A 17,871-nucleotide genomic window follows, 5' to 3' on the forward strand; every position below is an offset into this window, starting at 1 on the left:
CCAGAGAGCACACACAGGAGAGAAATTTTATGAATGTAACCTATGTGGAAATTCTTTCACCCAGAACATACACCTTTCTGCCCATCAGAAAAAAACCCACCATGTAATCACATGTATATCTTCTGGTGGGTGTGGCAGAGTCATAGAATGTAAGGGAAATAGGGTGATGAAAGTAAAATATACAACTCAAGAGTAGAGATAAGAAGGAGAGATTGGGAGAGAATGAAGGCATGGAAGACACTGTATGAAACGAAGGGTATTTTTTACCTCACTCCTGACATATCTCTCTATACATCACCTCCATAATAAGATTAAATTACATTAATTATAAAACAATACCTCCAGCATAAACGATCTGCTTAGTGAAGAAAATCTACCACAGGTAGAACAGGTACAGTTGTTAGAAAAACAATACAACACTTAATTTGAAAGATAAACTATTTCAGTTTAGGTTGCAAAATAACTCTACATAAACCAGAAACAACAAACTATTTCATTGTAGTAGCCAATTAAGTATTAATGTTAAATGTTGAAGTAAGAAAAATCAAGGCAAGTACTTCTTGCTCAGACTGTCATTTTAGCCTAGCTACTAAGGAGGAAACTGAGGTCTGCAAGCCAGCCTGGATAGACAACTCAAACTAAGCAGCTAATGAACAGGTTAGAGGTATAGCTCAATTGATAATGCCAACAGTGAGTGAGGAAGTTGACTGACTATGAGACCTGCAGTTCAAGCTCCAAAAGTAGCTCAAGAAAACCATGAGGTATGTTTATTACTGTGTTTCTAAGTTAGAAACCTAACTGTAGTGATACTAGCAAGTCTTCATCTCAGATATAAAGGGAAAAGAAGATGAGTGGAGGAGGGAGAGAAGGGAAGCAAAAGGTCAGGAAAAAGAAGGAAGGAGAGAGGACAAGAGAGTAGTGGAGTGGAGGGGAAAAGAGGAAAAGGGAAAAGAAGAGAAGAGAGATGGGGAGGAAAGTTTCATGGCATCAGATTTGACAGTAACTGGTCTGGGAAGATTGCACAGTGGTAGAGCGCGTGCTTATCATGCATAAGGCCCTGGGTTTAATTCCTCAGTACCACATAAGCAAAATGTTGGAAATGTTCCTTTGGTTCAATCTGTAATGTACTCACCATGAGCTGAAGAGCTGAGTGACAGCACCCAGGCCTATAGTTCAGGACTCACTGCTGAGAAAACAGAAAAGAAAAGAAAAAAAAAAAAGCAAGATTTGACAGTAATCCCATAAATAAAACTCCAAAACTACCTCTTGGAAAAAACAAAGAAACAAACAAACAATGTGAGTCTCTGGTGGATCACACCTGTAATATTAGGTACTCAAGAGGGTGAGATCTGAAGATCGGGTCTCAAAGTCAGCCTGAGCAGTTATAGCTGTGAAATTCTTACTTCCAGTAAGTCACAAGAAAACCAGAAGTGGTGCTGTGGTCAAAGTGGTAGAGTGCTAGTCTTGAATTTAAGAGCTGAGGGACAGTGTTCAGGCCCAGAGTTCAAGCCCCATGACCTACAATATATAAATAAATAACTAATAAATAAATACAAATGAAAACCTTGTATATTGAAAAACACTACCAATAAAGGGAAAAAAGCATGTATGTGAGAAATATTTGCATATATCTCTAAATGGATTGCTAACCAATATGAATTAGAAAATATAAAGAAAATCCTTCAAGTAACCCAGACAACAAAATCTAATTTTAAAGTTGGAAAAAGATTGAAGAGATTTTTCTAAAAACGATATACACATGTAGTACATTAAAATATAAAATTAGTTTAATATCAGTAGTCATGAGAAAAATTCAAATCAAAATCCCAATAAAATAACATTTGATACATGCTAGTATGGACATAGTTTTAAATAAAAACAACAAAAATACTCCCAAAGTCTCAAAAAAGCTAGGAAAGATGTGAAAAGGATGTGAACCTTGGTGCATTTCTGTCATGTATATAAAAATATCAAAGATGAAGCCAGGTACCTGTGGTTCACACCTGTAAACATATCTACTCAGAAGGCTGAGATTTGAGGATCATGGTTCAAAGCCAGCATGGGCAGGAAAATCCGTGAAACTCTTATCTCCAATAAAACCACCAGAAAACCAGGAGTGGTGCTGTGGCTCCAGTGGTAGAGCGCTAGCCATGAGCTAAAGAGCTGAGGGAGTATGGCTCAGGCCCGGAGTTCAAGCCCCTTGATCGACCTAACAAACAAACAAACAAACAATCTATCAAAGATGGTAGGAAGAGTCCTAAAAAGAACTAAATATAGAATTATATAGGAATATGGTCCAGCATTTCTATGCTTGTGTGCAACAGCAGATAAAGCAGGGAGTACAACAAATGCTTGGAGAATCACTTCTCAAAATCTACTCACAATAAGCAAAACATTGAAGCATGTAAAACAATAAATGTGTTCAAAGGAGAAAACTTTACTACATTTTATGGCAGGGATGAACTTTAAGTAAAATAAGCTAAATAAAACACACCAATCATAAAGGAGCAGCCATGGTATAATTTCCCTTACTGAGCTTCCAAGGATCAACAAACTTGTGGAGCCCAAATGTAGGATGATTCCAGAGACTGGGATAGAGAGGAACAGGGGCTGCCTATTCAATGATCAAATAGCTTCACAGATGGAAGATGAAAAGTGTTGTAGATGGATGGATGGAATGGCTTCACAACAGTGTGGCCCAGTGTTTTATCAATGAACTCTACACATAAGAATGGCTAATGTAGCCACACACAGTCTGAAACACAAGTATTCTCCCTGGACTTGGGAAACTCAAGAAAGATTACTTGCCAGCCTAGGCTACATAAAAAGATGAAGAGCTTGCTTGGAGGTGGGTGGGGGAGTGTAGTCCAGGAGATGGGAGGGCCGGGATGGTAGGGGAAAAACAAAGGAGAAGGCAACAATGCTTAATAAGAAATGTACTCATTATCTTGCTCATGTAAGTGTAACCCCTCTGTATGGTATTTTCACAATAAATAAACTTATTTAACAAAAAAGAGCTTGCTGGACTACATAGCTAGACCTATCATCCAAAGAAACATGGAAAAATCAAATTTTGGATTCTGTGAAGACATATGGGTGACAAACATATCTATTTTACCTACTAAAATAATAAACAAACTGAAAGTGTTTGAACACATGCTCAAACAGTGTTTAGTTGGAAATACACACTACAAATAGCATTAATAACAAACACACATGGACAAAAATACAAATTATTATAATCTGTGTAGGTTTTGCAGATGATTTCACTATTGCTCAAGTGTGTCACATATTCCTGAACCATTTCTTCCACTAGATTCCCAAGGATACATTGCCACACATGCTATTTAGTATTGAAGTTCCTGAGATTAAAGTTTACTACTTAGCAAATGTATGTCAGAATTTTCCATTAGTGATATTTCCAATACCAAAACCATAGTCACTGTATGTGTATTTTCACAACAAGCTTCTATGTTATAATATCAGTGAATGCAAATATTCAAGCAGAGCAAGAAGTAAAAGGAAAACTGCAGGAACCACATCAAATGAGATTAAACCAGAGAAAGATAATAGAATCTGGAAACTCAAATTATTTTATGTTTAGCAACAATTTTCCTGTATAATGAATAACAAAAATGTCAAATCTAAGAGCCATGTCACCAAAAGAAAACTGATCAGTAAGAGAAGCTACTTCCCAGATAAAACATTTGAAGAAAAGAAAAATTAAGAGACAAGTGGAGGAAAGAGAAGCAGAGAGAATGAAAGAGAAAAAGAGACAGAGAAAAATAGACAACAAGAGAAGAGAGAAATAAAGCTAGTGAATTCACATGGTGGTGGCTCATGCATGTAATCCTAGCTACTCAGGAGGCTGAGATCTGAGCATAGAGTTTCAAAGCCAGCCCAGGCAGGACCATCTGTGAGACTCTTATCTCCAATTAACCACTAGATACCTGGAAGTGGCAATGTGGCACCACTGGTAGAGAACTAGCCTTGAGCTGCAGAGTTTAAGTATAACGACGAGGCCCAGAGTTCCAGACCTACAACTGAAAAAAAAAAAAAAAGAAGAAAGAAGGATGGTAAAGGGAAACAAAGGAGGAGGCAACAATGCATGATAAGAAATGTACTCACTATCTTGCCCATGTAATTGTAACCTCCCTTTATGGTATTTTCACAATAAATAAATGTAATACAAAAGAAAGAAAAAAAGCTAATAAACATGAAAAATAGAATGAATTGGGAAAATAGGAAAGAGAACTCCTATGAGAACACCATAGAGAACAACAGAGATTTCTATAAATACCATCAAGCTCAGCCTTAGTTTCAAGTAAAACAAAGAGCACAAAGCAGTCCAAGAGTATTTACAGAGATTAATTGAAGTACTTATAGCTCACTCAGTCCTGTAGAATATTTGAAGTTATGTTTGACCACACTATTTCAGCAAATCCAGTAAAATTTCATTAGGATAGTTTAATATTACATATGAGGATGTGATGTCTGAGCAGTTGCTAGCCATCCTTCACCTTCTATGAGAAGTCATCTCCTAGGTGTCACTAAATCACATAACTAGTGGGACAACTTTCTCTCACACTAGAAAAAGTAGAAACAAATTGAAGCAAATCTGCACTTAACTTAGAATGACAGATTTTATAATCTGCTAAATCTCCAAGCCATCTTCAGCTTTTTTTTTTTTTTGTCGGTCCTGGGGCTTCAGCTCTGGGCTTTGGTTCTGTCCCTGTGCTCTTCAGCTCAAGGGGAGCGCTCTATAGCTTGAGCCACAGCACCACTTCTGCTTTTCTTGTGGTTTATTGGAGATAACAGTCTCACAGACTTTCCTGCCTGGGCTGGCTCTGAACCCTGATCCTCAGCTCCCAGCCTCCTAGTAGCTAGGATTACAGGTGTGAGCCACTGGTGTCCAGCTACATCTTTAGCATTTTTAGAAACATGTTCCTGAAGCTGATTCTTTTTTCTTTTCTTTTCTTTTCTTCAATCTTGGACACCCTTAGATTCATAAAATGGAATGTCAAACAAAGTGAGAAAGAAAAGAATCTCACTAGAGATCCTTTCATTCTTTCTTGCTGTTGACAATGAATAAAGATTCTGGAACCATGGCTAGGAGTGAAGGCAAATAAGGGAGTCAGAAAAGAACCTGTGAGATTTTACCCTAGATGTTCCTGCTCAAAACATGATATGTGGGCTGGAAAAGCCTTCCTATGGGAGAAGAATCATTCCTGTCTTAAGAAGAGCATTAAAGTGTCCACTAAAGACATATGCAAGGGGGCTGGGAAGTTGGTTCAGTGGTAGAGCACTTGCCTTGAATGCCTGAGGCCCTGGGTTCAATTCCTCAGCACCACATAAGCAAAAAGAAAAAAGCTGCAAGTGGCACTGTGGCTCAAGTAGTAGAGCGCTAGGCTTCAGCTGAAGAGCTAAGGTACAGGGCCCAGGCCCAGAGTTCAGGCCCCACCACCAGACCCCCGCACCTCCCAAAAAAACAGAAAATAAAACTAAAGCTCCTACAAAAGATTGTTGAAAAATTGAACCCAAAAAAGGAAAACATGCCACCTGTTCACTAAAAGTAATTACCACTGAAATACATCTAGGGATATATAAACTATTTTTCTATTAAGGTAAAGGTATCTTAGGATTCCATTGATTATTTGTACTCTACCTCATTTATTTACATATTCAAACACATGTATGTTATGAACAGTATTTTCACACAAAGTTATAGAGATAAAATATATACAACACATATTTTTTTGTTTTATAATATTTCAGTAATGGTTGTCATATGGTACATTATCCTTTATGCAAATAATTAGCATACCTTGTACAATGACTTGCAATTTGAGTTTGAACCTGCTTTCGCCAAAGGTACCTCAGTAATGATGATATAAACACACATTGAGAATTCTCTCACTTTCCTAAGTAGTCATATTAAGAATCATGTCCATTCTGCTGGAGATACAGGGCCTAATAAAGATGCAACATAAAATGCTGGTCAGAGGAGTGACAAAATCCCAGTCAACCATCCCCAGCCAAGGCACTAGTAAATTGAAGTCTTATGTGTTACTAAACAACATTAACAGAAAATACACCCCAAAATGTAGATCCATCAAAATTAAAACCAACCAATTATATCCCGATGTGCTTTTGCTTGTACTTATTGGTTGATTACACAGGATATTCTGTTATCGAGTAGTGATGTAGTTTTTACAATTATGTAGAATGGTAATTGTTAATATAAAATACATCACCTTTACAGTGACATATACAAAAAGTGAAAATCTATTCTGTATACATCATTGAGGTTGTTTTTGCTCAGAAAGACACTATGAATCCTTTAAAAGCAATACTTGCACATTACTACTGGGGTTTTCTGTCACAAGAATGTTTTCTTACTTTGAAAAACTTAAAACAATTTATTATAGACTAAGTGTTCACATTCACAATACTTAAGATCAGGAGTGTTACAGATTTCAAGGTGGGGGCATTTTCTGTCTTTTGGGATTTGGACTGTCCTCATACACATTAGTGACTGAACATTCTGCCTTAAAATTTTCAAGTTTTCTATTTCATATTATTGCATTAGAATATAATCTGAATTTAAAAAAGAGCATTGTAACTGGGCTATCATGTCTAATAGCTGCAATCTATGGTATTCAGAATGCTGAGATCTGAGGAAAGTTAGTATTATCCCAACCTTTAGTGCTCAGCTCCACCCAGACCTGAGCTCCTCCCAGACCTAGAGTTCCCTCCCTACAGCTGGCCACTCCCTCTCATCTCAGACACACCTGAGCATGTACTTAACTCACTTCCTGCCCCTCAGATTGTGTTGCAACCTGAAGAGGGACAAATGCTTGTGCTCCCTGTCCTGGGAAATATGGTCCTTCTAATAAACCTTATAATAATCTTTCTCCCGTGCCTGCTTGTGGTCCCCTGTGATGGACATGAAGACACCCTACAAGGATCACTGATTTAAGCCAGGGTGATAAGAAAGTCTGAGAGTCTTATGTCCTATAAAATACCAAAGTAGTGGGAAGTGCAAATGCGGCTTAAGAGGCAGAACATTATCATTGAACCAAATAATTTCAAGGTCAGTTTCCAGACCTTGAGTTCAAGAATCAGGACAGGCAGACACATATCAAGGGCATTGTATTGTATTCAAATTTTAACATATTTTTAACATTTGTTATATTTAACAATTATCATATTTTAACAATTGCTTTTGGTGTAGATGTATAGGAAACCTCTCTCATTTTTTTTGTCTTTGTGGGGCCTGAACTCTGAGCCTGGGCACTGTCCCTCTGACCTGCAGCTCAAAGCTATCACTCTACTACTTGAGCCACAGTACACTGTTGGCTTTTTCTGGCTTTTTTGTTCTGAGGTCTAAAACCCAGGGCTTCATTCAAGCAAGTCAAGCACTTTACCACTGAACCAACTGCCCAGCCAGTCTCTCTCATTTTAAGTGATGTAAAATAGGCTAAATATATTAGTGGAGAAATTGTAATTTGTCAGAACAGACACATCAATTGGAGTATATCTGTGCCAGCAGCATTTTGAAAGTTTCAAAATCCATAGGAAATTCAGATAATGAAAAGAGGATCAGTATGGTTTATATAAGACATTTTCAAGGAATGTTTACCATTCATTGACTTCAATTCACAAAAAGCAAGTTTATAAAATCACATGGGTGAGTACCAGAATCTCTAGGGTCAGGAGTATAAACGCACAACTCCTGACTCTCCTTGTCTCGAAAATCAGAGGTTTGTAGCCACTTTCTGGCACCTGGAGGAACAATTGCTAATGGCAGCACAAACCCATGAGCCCTAAAATATCATCAACCCAAGACCAGGGAAAGATGGGAAGGGCAGAATCTGGCTAGGAGCCTCAGATTGCTTCAAGTTTCAGCTCCCAAGTTCCCCTGAAAAAGAGAAGCTGGGCTTCTACCTCTTGGCTCTGACTATGGAGTGCAAACCTGTACTTCAGAGCACTTCCAGCAGCAAGGCAAAAGAAAAGAAACCTGAATTTGCAAACTAAAAACACCAACAGTGGGCAAGGTGGCATTGGCGCCTCTTCCCCACCCCCTACTCCGAATACTCCTCCCCACCCTCCCCGCCCACATTCAGGAAACTACAATTCCCAGAATGCGATGCACAATTCACCTAGAGGAAGTGGGCTTGTTACAGGGTTTTGACTGGCAGAAGACATTTGATCCTCAGTGTGCAAGGATGAATGGGAACCTTTCTCTTCCAGCTGCGGGAACTTAGGTGAGTTTCTTCTTGAAAATTCAGTTTACCAACATAAATATTATGAGACCAATTAAAAACACAAATGTATTAGGAGCATTGCATATTTTGGTTTTTTAATTCTTAGTTCTTTTAATATAATTGAGGTTATGAAACTACGTAGTTTTTATTTTTGTTTTTGTTCAAACAGTACATTCTGCTGAATGTAAATTATGTCTCTGTTTTTCCTTAAAGTTTTGAATATCTCTACTCTTACTTTACAAAGGTATTTGCAGCTGGGTGCCAATGGCTCATGCCTGTAATCCTAGGTACTCAAGAAGCTGAGATATGAGGATCCCAGTTCAAAGCCAACCTGGGCAGGAAAGTTCATAAATCCTATCTCCAACTAACTACCAAAAAAATGGAAGTGGCCTTGTGGCTCAAGTGGTAGAGAGCTCACTTTGAGCTGAGAAACGCAGGGACAGTGCTCAGGCTGGGATCCAGCCACAAGATCAACCAAAAAAAAAAAAAATACTTGGAGACAGTAAACTTATTGATTCTGGCATCATCTTCCCCTGCTCTAATATATATACTGGAATAAAATAACAGAATTTACAGACAGATATACTTCATAATCTTTGAATTAAATTGATTTGTCAAATTCTACTCATTTCTTTCCCAGAAACTCCCAAATTCCATCTATGAAATTTTACGGAGTTTTTGGTTATTTGTGTCTGAAATTTGCCTTTCCTTATAAAGTTTATCCCTCATTTTGTTGTTGGACATGTGGCTTGAACTCAGAGCTTGGGCACTGTCTGTGAGCATTTGCTGTGCTGTACTTGCCTTTCTTTTATTAATTGATTCAGGGGATTAGTGAAAATTTTCCTCTCAGGGGTTTCTTAGAAAATGGTACTCCTCCTCCAAGACTCTTCAAAGAAATGGTTGTCTAGGTAGATCAGGATGAATGTGGGAGGAGGTAGAGTTCAGGGCAGGTCTATGTTTATGTGAAGCTTGATTACTTGCTCCAAACCAGTCTGTTTTTACTTTTCTGTTTTGCATATCCTATTTTGTTTTGATTTTCTACCTCTTCTCTGAATCTAGAAGCTCCTGTCAGCATGTCTAGGCCACATATCTAGGGGTCCTCAGACTTGTCTTCCCAGACTGTATCCATTACACTATGGAATAAATCTTTTGCCTCCCTCCCTCATATCAGACATTCTAAGCTTGTCTCTTAAGGGGTTATTGTGATTGTTGATGATCCTTTCCACACATCATGATTTGGAAGGATTGTGTAGGAAATTTTCATGCCTAATATTCATTCCTCCACTGTAAGGGTTTTCCATCCCTCTTTTAGTGGACCTGAGCTTTTCCTCATGAAAATGGAGATTGTGAGGCACTTTTGGATGAATAGACGGCAACATTGGAACACCTATAAAATATGAAGTAAAAATAATGCTTTCTTTCTGTAAAAGTTAAAAGTAAGTTACTGAGAAGCAAGACATAAGGATCAGGTAAAAATGGGTGCTTCCTGGACTAGCTGTGTCCCATAGTTGTCATTGTTCTTGGTTACATTTTTGAAACATTTATTTCTAAGTATTATGTTTATTATACTAGTTTAAATAGAATTTACTTTGTACATTATTTTTGAATTGTTCTTGGTTGAAATAGAATGAGGAAGGATGCATATGGTCTGCACTTGTTGGCACAGTGAGTCCTTCAAAAATGTGATGCAAGCACTGGACAGATCTAGAAAGTGCCTATAGCTAAGGTTATTGCTGGAATAAAGAGAGATTCATCATTGTCCTTCTCTCAGTCTGTTCCATTATCATCCCATTGTCCTTCCAGAGCACTGTTGGTGTTGTGGCTGTCCTGAAACAGTGGTAGAGTGCTTACTTAACCTGCATGAAGCCCTGGTTCAAGTCCTCAGTACCACATACATAGAAAAAGCCAAATGTGAAATTGTGGCTCCAGTACTAGGGTGCTAGTTTTGAGCAAAACTTTAGGGACAGTGTCCAGGCACTGAGTTCAAGCCCCAAGGCTGGGACATAAAAGAAAAGAAATGCAAGCTAGGTGCTGGTACCTCATGTCTTTAATCCTAGCTCTTCAAAAGACTGAAACCTGAGGATTGCATCCAAAGTCAGCCAGGGCAGCAATGTCTGTGAGACACTTATCTCCAATAAAAACCAGAAAACCGGAATTGGTGCTTTAGCTCACAATGTAGAGCACTTGACTTGAGCTGAGGGGCTAAGGGATTGTTCCCATGCTCACAGTTTAAGTGGTATGACCCAAAACAAAACAAAACAAAACGATAAAAGAATAAAGAAATTCATCACAAATGTATGCTTGAACAATGAAAACCATATTTCAGGGATGGGAAGGTGGTTCAGTGGTAGAGTGCTTGCCTTGCATGCATGAGGCCCTGTGTTCCATTCTTCAGCACCACATAAGCAGAATAAGCCAGAAGTGGCACTGTGGCTTAAGTGGTAGAGCATTAGCCTTGAGCTGAAGAGCCGAGGAACAGTACCTAGGCCCAGAGTTCAGGCCCCATGACTAACAGAAAAAGAAAAGAAAAGAAAAGAAAAGAAAACAACATTTCATAGGTACTCTTGGAAGCACCCCAGTTTTATCTCTATGTCTCACAGGAATTTAGTTTTAGGGAGGAATTTTTTTTTTTTTTTGGTTGTGGGGCTTGAACTCTGGGCCTGAGCACTTGTCCCTCAGCTCTTCAGCTCAAGGCGAGCACTCTACCACTTGAGCCACAGTGCCACTTCCCAGGAATTTAGTTTTAAAGAATGAAATTATTTTTTGTTTATATTGTTAGAGGTGCTTTTAAGTTGAAGTCTATACATTCAAATATGCTCTTTGATTCCCATTTTCATGAGGAACAGTTATGGTCCACAATAGAGACATGGAGAACCCATACACTAAAATCAAATGTGAAAGTTTCCAATCCAGTCTTTCCCAATTATTTTTTATGGAAGGGATTACAAAAAATCACAATAAACATGTAAGAGACAAGGGTAGGTTCTTTGATAAGAGAGAGGGAGACTCTTGTAGACTCTGGGGTGCCTGCCAGGAGAAGACAAATTGTGAGCAAAGGCTTCAGGGCCATTGACTCCCACCCTCAGGGCTGCAAGTACTTGCCCTTTATTTGTTTGAGGAAGTGGGTGTTCTAGCTTTTTGTCCTGGGGCTTTAACTGACAGGAGGCTTGGGTGGAAAAGATGTATTGAAACAGAATGAGGAAAGATGTGTGCTGTTTGCACTTTTGGGCACAGTGGGTCTAGACCAATATTACTCAAGCATTTGAGAAATATAGCAGAACTGTGTCATCAGCCATCTCTCTGTCTCCTTAATTATCATCCCATTGGCTCTCAGAGCCTTGCTTGTGCTCTGATGGCATTGCTGCAGGAGACAAAAGATTTATTCCACAGTTTAGTGGATAAGGTCTGAGAAGACAAGTCTGAGGTCCCTTAGATATGTAGCCTAAAGCTACTGAGAGGAACTGTTAGGATCAGAGACGAGGTAAGAAGTCTAAAGAGATTTTCACATGCAAAATGAAAAGACAAAAGCAGACTGGTTTGCAAGTGATTAAGCTTCACATCAACATAGCCTTGCCTAAACTTCACTCTTCTATCCCTCCTGCATTCATTCCTGACACCCTAAACCACTATCTCTTTGAATGGAAATGGAGGTGATGTGCCATGTTCATAAGAATCCCTGTGAGGAAACTTTTCACTAGTTACTTCAACAAAGTTTTAAAGGAAATGCACATAGAGTTCCGCAAATGCTCACAGACAGTGCCCAAGCTCTTAGTTCAAGCCACAGGACCAACAACAAAACAAAACATAAAATCCTTAAATGAAATGCAAAATTTAGAAAAAAACAAAAACTCATTTGATTTAATAGATAGAATTGGGAAGTTTCTGGAAAATTAATTGATAGATTTTGTGAAATCCAAATCACCAGAAGTATTATACTGCATATTTACCTAACAATCTCACTATTTTATGCCAGTGTTTTCATTACAGCAATGGGAAATGACACAGGTATAAGTTTAGTGGTTGGGAATATTTTTGCTTTGTTTTGTTTTGTTTTTCTTGTCGGTTGTGGGGCTTGAACTCTGGGCCTGGGTGCTTGTCCCTCAGCTCTTCATCTCAACGTGAGTGCTCTACCACTTGAGCTACAGCACCACTTCCGGTTTTCTAGTGGTTTATTGGAGATAAGAGTCTCATGGTCTCTCCTGCCCAGGCTGGCTTTGAACCGTGAGCCACCGGCGCCTGGCAACATCTTTGTAAAGTAAGAGGGGATATATTAAAAATAATTAAAACAAAACAGAGATATAATTTACATTCAGCAGAAGGCAGGCATTGAATAAACAGAAAGGTATAAGCAACACACTCTCATTACCTCAAGTTCATTATTAGAACTAAGAATCAAAAATCCAATGTATCCAGTTCTCTCCATATATATCCATTTTCTGGTTGGTCTTATGTATTTCAAGAGGAAACAGTGGTTTTCAAGAAGAAACTGAGCTTAACTTCCACAGAAGGCAGAGAAAAGTCCCAATGCACAAGATCACACTTGTTCCCAGGTATGTAGCAGGGTGGCACCGAGCATTGTGGGAATTGTAGTCTCCATGGAGGATATTTTCTTTGAAAGTCCTGGGTTGTTTTTGTTTTTTGGAGGGTGGAGGTGGGGCAGAAGATGCTTTTGCGCATGCGTCTCCTCGCCCACCACCTGCGTTTTAAGTCTGCCTCTTCCGGATTCTATTCCTTTGCCTTGCTGCTGGAAGTGCCCTGAAGTACAGTTTGGCCTTCCATAGGTGGGAGCCAGGAGCCCTGCGCCCAGCTCTCTTGAGTTTTTAATCTCCTGGCTTGAGTTCACACGTGTTTGTATTTGACACTGTTTCTAGAGACAGTTATACATGGGATATTGGAGTAGGGAGTTCTGGTCCTGTATTTTTAGGAATGTAGCCTAGCAATGTTTGAAGCAGAGCACCCTATGAATAGGAATCTCCATCTTAAATGGACAGACCTTGTCAATTCTGAGAAGCCCTAAAGGGAAGAAGCAGAAAAGCACAGGAAGGAGAAGATGTTGCTAGCTTCCTTTGCCTTATGCAAAAATTGTTGCTACTTCCCTGAGCACCAGATTCAGGTGGTACTCTTTCCTACACCACTCTCAATCACTTTGTGTTGTTGCAAGATTTGAACTAATTTCCAGGAATTGTGATGCACTGTATTGAGGAATAAGCCAGAGCATAGTTATGAGAGGGTACCTGAGGCTGTGGTTTGGGATGGTGAGGTAATTGTTATGATTGAAAGTATCTATTCATGTTGTAATCCCTAATCCTCTTCTTGCTAATTTACTCAGCCTGTTACCACTATGATTTTTAGTATGTCATCATGTAAACTTATGTTAAATGTCCCATGTAAGGATTTGCTAATGCTAGCTCTTATTGTTTGGTTGTGCCTGGTAGTGCAGAAAGGGTTGGTCAGGGACATTTGGCCTTAAAAGAAAAATCACAGAAGAAAATGTGAGGTAATATGTCGTACTCAAGGTTGTATGCTTTGTAAGTGTTTCTTATCTTCAGGTGTGTCACTCCTATATGGAGTATTTTATGTTGTATCTTTAGGATGGCCAAGGTTCTTCCCAAGACTGTTTAGGGAAATGAGCATTAGGGACTTCTCAAACCTGGGTTTACCTCATCTTTACTCATGTTCCTTTGGCCAAAGCATGTGAAATGGCAAATTGCAAATCATTGCATAGGTGTGCTATGGGTACAGTGAAATGTGCCACTTGACAATCACTATTGAAATATAACACAAGAAATATATTCTTTATACATTTTTTTCTCTAACTTTTGTGAAAACTACTGAGTTCCATCACACATGCTTTCCCAGGTGTTTAAATATGTAAATGAATGAGGTAGAACACTGATTCCAATGGATTCCTAGGATACCTTTATATTAAAAAAATCAGTTCCTACATCCCCGAGTATATTCAGTAATAAATGCTTTTAGTGGAAATGTGATATGTTTTTGCTTTCAATTATTCAATAGTTTTTGGGAACATTCAATTTTTTGAATTTAATGTGTACATAAACATAGAAATTAGTTGGTTTAATAATAGCTATCTACCAGGAAATGGACTGGATTTGTGTTTATTAGATACTTTAATTCTCTGTCTGAGACATTAAAGATTCTTCTCTTATAAGACAGCTTTATGCTTTTGCTGCCCATTTTTCATGTTTGCAAGAGAAAATTCTGGACCCAAAATCTCACAGATACATTTCTGAATATGTCATTTGCCTTATATCCCAGTCATGCTTCCAGAGTCTTCTGTTCATTGTCAGCAGCAAGACAGAATGAATGGATCTCTGGTGAGTGTTTTTTTATTTCTCATTTGTTTTCCATTCCATTATATGAACCTAAAGATGTCTAAGAATTAAAAACAATACCAACCACACAGATTCAGCCTCAGGAACATATTCATAAATCAGATAAAGATGGCTTATAGATTAGGAGATAAAGATTACTTGTAGGCTTAGCAGATTAAATAGTTATATTCTTTCTAAGTTGATTTCAGATTGGCTTCAGAATGTCTAGGTTCATCTTGTCATAACATGTAGTCATACCTGTTACGTGATATAGTGACACAGAGCAGGTTACATCTCATGGAAGGTGAAGGGTAGATTGCAACGAGATCTCATCCTTATGATTAACATTAAACTATCTCAATGAAACATTCCTCGAATTGCTGAAATAGTGTGGTCATACGCACCTTTGTGTTTTCTTAAGGAATGATTAACCTATATGTACTTAAATTACTCTCCATATATACTTGTTGGACTACTTCATGGTCTTGGTCTTACTTGAAGCTTAGGCTATATTTGTTGCTAAACGTTATGGTCTTTTTACAAAATCTTGTTGTTTTCTAAAGTATTCTCACAAGACTTCTTTCCTCTACAATCTCTCTCTACATTTGATTTTCTACTCACTTGTATTGGTTATTTTTCTCTTTCTCTCTCTTTGTATCTATCTTTTATCATTTTTTCTTACTTTTCTCATTCTCTCTTTCCTCCATATGTCTCTCAGTTTTTTCTTTTCTTCAATGATCTATCTAGGAACTAGTTTTTCTTAGTGATTAGTTTTACTTTGCTGACATGGCTCTTAGGATTGACATTTTTCTTACCCACAGTATAGGAAAATTGTTGCCTAGAGAGTTCTACAAGATTCCAGAAACAAGGAAAATTAGAGAAACACAAAAACATAAACAGATAGACTTAGGGGAAACCAGGGTTCTGAAGCCTCTCTGGCACTTGGTCTCTGGTTCCCAGCAAGCTAGCATAGTACCTTGAGTTCACACAGGGAAGATTACCATTGATAACATGCAAAATTGAAATATCTATATTAATATTACAATCAGAGCCACAACAGTTTTTGAGGGGTGCATGTTTCCTTATTCTCCTGAGACAGAAGACTGCTACCCAGAGAAAATGCAGACATGAAATTCACCTTATCTAGCCTTCAAGGTGAACAGCAGCTCATTTTCAGATGCTATCTTTCCAACAGTAAGGAAAAGGCCTGCACTCCAGTCTCTTACCCCTCTCCAGAATTCTCTTTTAAGCCTTCTGCAGCCAGCTCTCAGTGCTCTCAATGCTGTCAGGCTGGAATTCCAACCTCTAAAACCTTTTCCCCTTCAGCTCAACTTCAGAGTTCCTTACAGAAAAGTACGTCCTTCTCCTAGTTGATAAACTACAAGAAAATTTGATTTCACCTGATTCTGTTATCTTTGGTCTTACTTAATTTGTTGTGGTACTGTTTTGTTTTTCCATACCACTACTTTTAAATATTTTCATTCACTGCCAGTATAAGTATTTATCATTTTTGTCATCTTGAGTGTTCCTTGAGCCTGTATAAATTTGCCTCCACCTTCTGTGAAGGCCTATTAAAATGAAAATCTTGTTAGGGAACATTTTATTCCCCTCCTACCTATATTTTGTATTGTAGAATGTAGGCAAAGTTTACAAAAGTTCATGGTAGCAGTTCTTTTTTACATAGGAACAAAGTGTCAGGGTATCTATGACCACATTTCACTATTTAGTATTTAAACCAAACATGGTTAACCTAGGATGTTTTTATGTGATAACTAAATCAAATCTTATAAGGGCCCAATAAATCATTAGCTACTTTCTGGAGTACCGTTACTGTTTTTTAACATTCATGTGGACACTGCTTCTCATTAATTTAGTAATCTTATATGTTTTGTATCCCTTGTGATATCCTGAATGTGTTATGCTTGCTTATGAGAGTACTTGTTAATAGAAGGTCTAAATAGGATTTATGGTGAAGCAGTAAATGTAAATGTAGAAAAAATATTTGTTTAATTCATTGTTACCCTGATATGTAGTAAAATTTTATCAAACATGATAATATAAATTTTTTAAATACGTTTTTATTGTGAAAATACTGTACAGAGGGATTACAATTACATGGGTAACATAACGAGCACATTTCTTATCAAGCATTGTAGCCTCCTGCTTTGTTTCTACTTCAGATACCTTCGTATCCTCCCCCCCCACCCCTCCGCCCTGGTCCTCCCCACCAAAGTTGTAAAGTCCATTTTTCAGCATAATGAGTTGTACAGAAAACATAATTTTTTAGACACCACCTTAGACTTAATGTTGTCGTGGGGGCCTGAACTCTGGGCCTTGGCACTGTCCCTCAGCTTTTCAGCTCAAGGCTAGCACTCTACCACTTGAGTCTTGGCCCCACTTCTGGCTTTTTCTGCTTATGTGGTGATGAGGAATCAAACCCAGGGCCTCATGCATGCAAGACAAGCACTCTACCATTGAGCCACCTTCCCAGCCCCTATCCTTAGAATTTTTATCTATTGCTACCAGCAGAAATTTGTTTGTATGCATTAGGGAATCTGTAACTTTTTATTGGTCTTTTGGCTTGAATTCTGGGCCTAGTTGTTGTCCCTCAGCTCTTCACATCAAGGTAAGTGCTCTACCACTTAAGTCATAGTGCTACTTTCAGTTTTCTGGTTGTTTATTGGAGATAAGTGTCTCATGGACTTTCCTGCCTGGGCCGGCCTTGAACTTTGATCCTCAGACCTCAGCCTCCTCAATAGCTAGGATTACAGGCATAAGCCACCAGGGCCCTGCAAATCTGTGTATTTTAATGGCCAGCTTTATGTATTGTCAAATATTTCTAATTTGCTATTTAATTTTCCCAGTGAATAGATAACACAGCAAGCTGCAAACATTTTATGTAAGACAAAAGCATACCTGTAGTATAATGAGTTTCAGATTGGAATTCTCATGACCAAGGTCTAATTTCTTGATGGAAATGTGCCATTACAGAAGCTGATGTCATTTGATGATGTGGCTGTGTACTTCACCTGGAAGGAGTGGCAGGATCTGGATCCTGGTCAGAGGACCCTTCATAGAGATGTAATGCTGGAGACCTATAGCAACCTCATGTCCTTGGGTGAGCAAAGGTCACTTTTATTTGGAAGATCAAGTGTTTTCATTTTAGTAGACATTTGACTGTTTATGTTAGTTAGGTATAAGATTCCAGTCCATTCTCAGGTAAAGAACTGCTAGTATAAAAGCCAGCCAAATTCAGGTCTGGGATCTTG

Source organism: Dipodomys merriami, unplaced genomic scaffold (assembly GCF_024711535.1).
Source record: "Dipodomys merriami isolate MVZ:Mamm:240054 unplaced genomic scaffold, mDipMer1.0.p SCAF_286, whole genome shotgun sequence".
NCBI classification, from domain to species: domain Eukaryota; kingdom Metazoa; phylum Chordata; class Mammalia; order Rodentia; family Heteromyidae; genus Dipodomys; species Dipodomys merriami.